Below are 6,000 nucleotides of genomic sequence, written 5' to 3' on the forward strand. Positions count from 1 at the left end.
GTGGGTTAAAAGATCTGTCTTTGTGGTCCATTGACTTCCTCAGGCTGATTCCTGTTTGGAACCATTTTACTCTAATAAGAAATAAGAGAAAAAGGCATCATTCATAAGAGCCATAGCTCTGGGTTTTTTTGAGCAGCTCCCTCCCAAATTTACTGGTTTGTAACACAGTAAATAATAGTTTTGCGGCAACAGTTTAAAGAAATATATTTGCTAGACAAAATACTAGAACTAATTTTACAGCACAATACAATAATAAATAATAAAATAATAATAAACAAAAAGGTGAATATTTTAATCTTTCAAGGCAAATATTTACTGTTCAGTTGCTTTCCTAAAATTTTCTTCATTATTTTGAAAAACATTTTAACAGCTAAGATGAAAAACAACCCAAAATTAAAATTGTTTATTTTAAAGTTCCTATTTATGTTAATAATTTACAATAATGTTAATCTTATGGAATTAACTACAGAGAGTATCTTGCAAACTTTCTGGCTCAGGAGACCATATGGGACACAGAGGATCAAACTGCAGTCTGTCCTGGGGCAGCCGCATGCAAGGTAAACACCCTACCACTGCACCATTGTTCCGGCCCCTACTTTGAATTTTTATGTATAGTATCTATATCAAAAAAAAAAAAAACCAAACCACTTTTGACCTAGCATCAGTAAAATATCATAAAAGAGAAAAGATTACAAAACTATAAAACCCTTTAATTAAATACTTAACCTAAAACTAATACAGGTTAGTTTTCATTCTGAAGTCAGAATTCTAATAATTACTACGTTTAAATATACAGAAAACTATAAATAATAAAAGACCAGTACAGAGTTATATAGTAGGAATAAAAATATTATTACTTTTTCTATTTTTCCTTCTAATGGAGAAATTTGGTTCCAATTAAAAATTAACTATAAAGTAGAACAACAGTAAGAAGGAGCCTGGTAGGATACTTTCCCAAGCTATGCCAGGCAGGAGCAATCGCTATAGACTGAGCCAGGAGTAAGCCCTGAGACTGTTCTGGCCCAACGGAGAAAGAAATCACAATTGGGGAGGAGCAAATGAGAAAATAAGGAATAAATTATTAAAATCAACTGGAGGTGAGCAGTGAGATAGTATGGTGGTAGAGTATTGTGCACAGTTTACTTAGGTACCATCACTATATCTTATGTGGTTCTAGAACAGCACCATACTTGTTCTCTGAGTGCAGAGTCAAGAGTAATCCCCACAGTACCACTGAATGTGACCCCCAAACCAAAAATAATTATATATATAAATAAATTAAATTAAATCACCTGATTGGGAATACAGTGCTTCAGACAATATTTCTGAAAGTTTCACTCTTGTAATTTATTTTCCCCGGAATAAGATTGCAACATTAGTTCTGTTTTCATTTTACATTTTCTTTCTCTTTTTTCTTTTTTCTTTTTTTTTTTTTGTTTTTTGGGCCACACCCGGTGTTGCTCAGGGGTTACTCCTGGCTATCTGCTCAGAAATAGCTCCTGGCAGGCATGGGGGGACCATGTGGGACACCAGGATTTGAACCAACCATCTTTGGTCCTGGATCGGCTGCTTGCAAGGTAAACGCTGCTGTGCTATCTCTCTGGGCCCTCATTTTACATTTTCATTATGATATATGAATACCTGTGACTGAAAAGATGTTGTTACTGGCAGGTTCTTAGTTTAAAAATAGGTTAAAAATTTAATTGCCTTTAAACTATATAATTTACAAAAACTTTAGTTAATTAATCAATATTACACTGGAAAAGTTTCAAACATCATAATCACTTTTTATCATTTATTATAAAATAAAAAGGAAAACTGTCATACATGTACAGTGCAACCACTTTTTGAGATTAGTCTCAGTTTTTATATTTCCTATGCCTTTAATACTTCAAATGCTCTACCTTAAATAAGGCCTAGAAATTAAGTTTCCAAAGTAACTTAAGTTTTATTTAAAACAATATTGTTATTCTATTTAATGTCTAATTCTATTTTTTTCATCTGAAATTTTATTTATGGTGATAAATTATTTCAATTAATGCATTCCAACTCAAATAATTCTTCCTATTATGTGGCCAGAATTTGAACCAAAATCTGATATATAGAGAAAAGTATAATTAATTAGTACATATATAAATAAAGGTAACCTAGGTTACTATATATAGTATCCTATATACATACTCCATATATATAGTAATCTAGGTTCATAAACAGAAATTTGCAAATTTAAGGCCAGGAAACACTAATCTTGACTTTATACCTTAATATCACAATGCTCACTTTTCTTTCTTTAAAAGGATCCTCTAAGTGTTCCTACCATTCTAACAAGTCCATAATTTTATTCCTACATTAATAACAAAACTATGAAAATCCTGAATAGCAAATTTTAGTGCATTAAAATTATCAAAATGTATTTGATAAACTTATTATCAACTAATGAAGAGAAGATTTATTTTACATGCATCCCAAAGGTAAGAAATCTCTAAAAGATTGCAATAGAATTCTGTCAGAATTGCCTGGTGACCTGTCTAAATTCTAGAGGCAGATTGTCTGGATAAACATTGAGTAGGCTCCCATAGAGACACTTTGGGTGGGAAATTTAGCACATAATTTTTTATTCAGCTTTATACAGGGTTCACAAAAACAAATTTTAAAAGTACAGTTTAAAATGTAAGCAGTTAGTTTTCTTCTACCTTTAAGATATAGCAGCAATATCATAGTCATACTATCTTTTTGTAATGTACCAGAATAGTTTTAAATAATAAATGCTATTCCTGTGTATTAAAAAAGCAATTGTATTATCATTTATGTGTGTAAACACATGATACCTGCAATAGATCATAATGAGATCTGTTAATACTATAGTAAAGCAAAATATTTGCAAAATATGATTTCCAAGTAGAACTATTTGGTATATAATATAAGTGAATATAATTCTCACACAATTTCATTCATAGTAATTGGGAAGGTTCAAAATTACATCAAAAAATTTTACTTTTAATTATATTTTAAGTTACATGGATGGGCATAATAGTGACAATTTATTATTTCCATTTTAGTATATTGTCCTTTAACTACTACTAAAGTGATCAAGATCTTCTATTTTTTTAGTAACTACTACTATTTTTTGTAACTTTTAGTCTGAATCTTCTTGGTAATTAGCAAAGGTTTATCATATAGATTTAAATTCTTGATCTAGGTAGCTTTGTAATTTTAAAATAATTTCAACTTTAAAATATGTTCAATTTCAAGCTTGTGACCGTGTATTAAATTATACTTTATTAATCTTGCTCTTCCTACTGAACTGTAAGTTTCTATGGGTCCATCTTGTCATCAAAGATATTTAGAGGCAGGGGAAAGATTTTCAGAGAATATTCAAACCATATTTTGGACTCAAATTTAAGTAAATTCCTGCTTTAAAAATGAATAATTTTATAAATGAAATAAACAAGAAAATACCACTTTACAAAGAAATTTTAAATTACAGTATATCATATGCTATCTTTATTACTAAATTATCAATTAATTAAGCTGTAACCTTTTTAGCAGGAAAAGTTAAGAAATAATTTTATCTAAATGGGGTTATTTGAAGTAGAATTTAAAGAATTTTAGCATAAAATTAATTAATATAGCAATACCTAGCCAAAGTGTTTAACCAAAGGTGACAAGGATGATGATAAGAAGGAATATAATTTTTGCATAATAAGCTGTCATGATCTGTTATTATTTGGGGAAGTTTTGCACCACACCTGATGGCGCTCAGAGGTAAATCGCTCCTGGCAGCCTTGGGGACCATATGGGATGCTGGGCATGAAATCTGGGTCCATCCAGGATTGGCTGCGTGCAAGGCAAACTCCCTACCACTATGCTATCACTCTGGACTCTGTCATTATAAATATTGTACATCATGTTGTCTAGGAAAAGGATGACCACTCTACTAACTACCATGCTAAAGAGAAGTGGTGAAAAACGACCTTGAGGAGGTGATGAAATGTGTTAAAGTGTTTTATGCATAATATGTCATCATGATCAAGATCAGTAACATTATAGCAAATCACAGTGTCAAAAATGTATTTAAAAATGTCTCTTATAAAGGAAACAGGCTGGTGAATGGGATGGAAATGACAGGTAGATGGGAAAAAGGGATGTAGGGATGGGAAGAGCCATTTGTTGATGGATGTGGACACTGATAAAGGAATTGATGTTGGAATATTATGTGCCTGAAACCCTTTCAAGAATAATTGTAATACACAGTGGCTACATTATTTTAATAATATAATAAATAAAAATAAATTTAAAAAATTTGACAACTTTATAATTTTCTCTTAGTAACAACTTAAATTGTATATATAATTTTTAGTGAACCTCTATAGATGTTCATAAAGAATTGTAGACAGTAAAACGTTTTTCAGAATTTAACCAAATTCAGATATTTCAAAGATATTTTGAGTGTTTTTTATATTTCTTTCTTTCTCTTTTTCTTTTTTTGGGGGGAAGGGGAGGTTGGTTTTGGGCCAAACCCAATGAATCTCAGGGGTTACTCCTGGCTATGCGCTCAGAAATCGCTCCTGGCTTAGGGGACCATATGGGATGCAGGGAATCAAACCACAGTCCATCCTAGGCTAGCAAGGGCAAGGCAAATGCCTTACCATTTGTACCACTGCTTCTGCCACTTATTTTAGATTTCTTAAGTTGTCACTTCAATAGTGAGATTGAAGTCAATTTAACTGTTAGTAAGCTGAATACTCCACCAAAGAAAGTGTTTGAAAAGCCCCAAATATTTTTTGAAATACGTTCCTCTTATCTATGAATAGCCAGTGACAGAATGTGTGAAATTAAATCATATAGTTTTTTTAATCATTTCCAGATGGCTAACAAGGGTACCTAGGAACAATCAGAATAATCAATTGCTGATTAGCTCAGTCTATATGACTATACCCTGGAAAATAGTCTTAATTATAATGGTGACTTTATAATTGAGATAACTCTAGCATTTTCCAAATCTAAGAATGAAACTAATATTCTTAAAAGAAAAACCCACATTATCCCCTGTCTAACATGTAATTTGATGGGGTGCAGCAATGTCATCCAACTTACCTTGTTCCAATTTTGTGATTGAAAAAAATTGTAATAATAAGTAAGATCAATAGTTTCATGCCTTTATTTCTAGAGACAGAACATAGAATTTTTAAAAATTAATTCAAATCAAGGTATGTCAACAAAATATAAAATTTAAGATCAAACATAAATCATAAATTATCTATGTGAATAACTTTTGATGTGGTACTTAAGTAAGTAGTCTTTTTTACAATGTAGTTATAGCAATGACTTTTATGTAGAGAACTCCAAATATTGTACCTGATTCAGCCACTATAGCCATAGTCCTGACATAAAATAATAATGAAGATAATGTTAAAATGTTATTATAGATTATGAGTCTTATTGTACAGCAAATATTACTGTTTTTTAATTATGTAAAAACTATAATACCAGTGCTTAGAATAATAACTTGGAGGATATTATACAGTTTAGTTAGGTCACATAAAAAAAGAAAATTATAAATCCCTGTGGAGAAAAAGTACACAAATATATGGTTATTCTTTCCAATAATGCAATCCAGTACAGCAGGTAGTCATATTCAAGGACAGGCAGATATATCAGAATGAGAGCTGGTTGTAAGATCAGATAAAGACTGAGACAGCTAGGCCATGAAAACCCAAGTAAGTTACATGCCAGGCACTAGATCAAATAAATTTCCAAAGTAGAAAAAAGCTCCAGGTGAGAGGCGATCTAAAGTGTATCAGTGTTTAGAGTACTGAAATCAATGACTTAAGAACTTTGAAGTCATTGGATAAAAAAATGGTTTTATTTGAAACAATAATAATAGCCTAGGGTCCTCCTCATAGTAAGTACACTGAGAAAGGATGATTCTGCTGAAGAGTGGTATCCTGAACAATGGGCTTACCTTCTTTGTAATCACTTCATCATAGTACTCAAGGA

This window comes from Suncus etruscus, chromosome 3 (assembly GCF_024139225.1).
Source record: "Suncus etruscus isolate mSunEtr1 chromosome 3, mSunEtr1.pri.cur, whole genome shotgun sequence".
NCBI classification, from domain to species: domain Eukaryota; kingdom Metazoa; phylum Chordata; class Mammalia; order Eulipotyphla; family Soricidae; genus Suncus; species Suncus etruscus.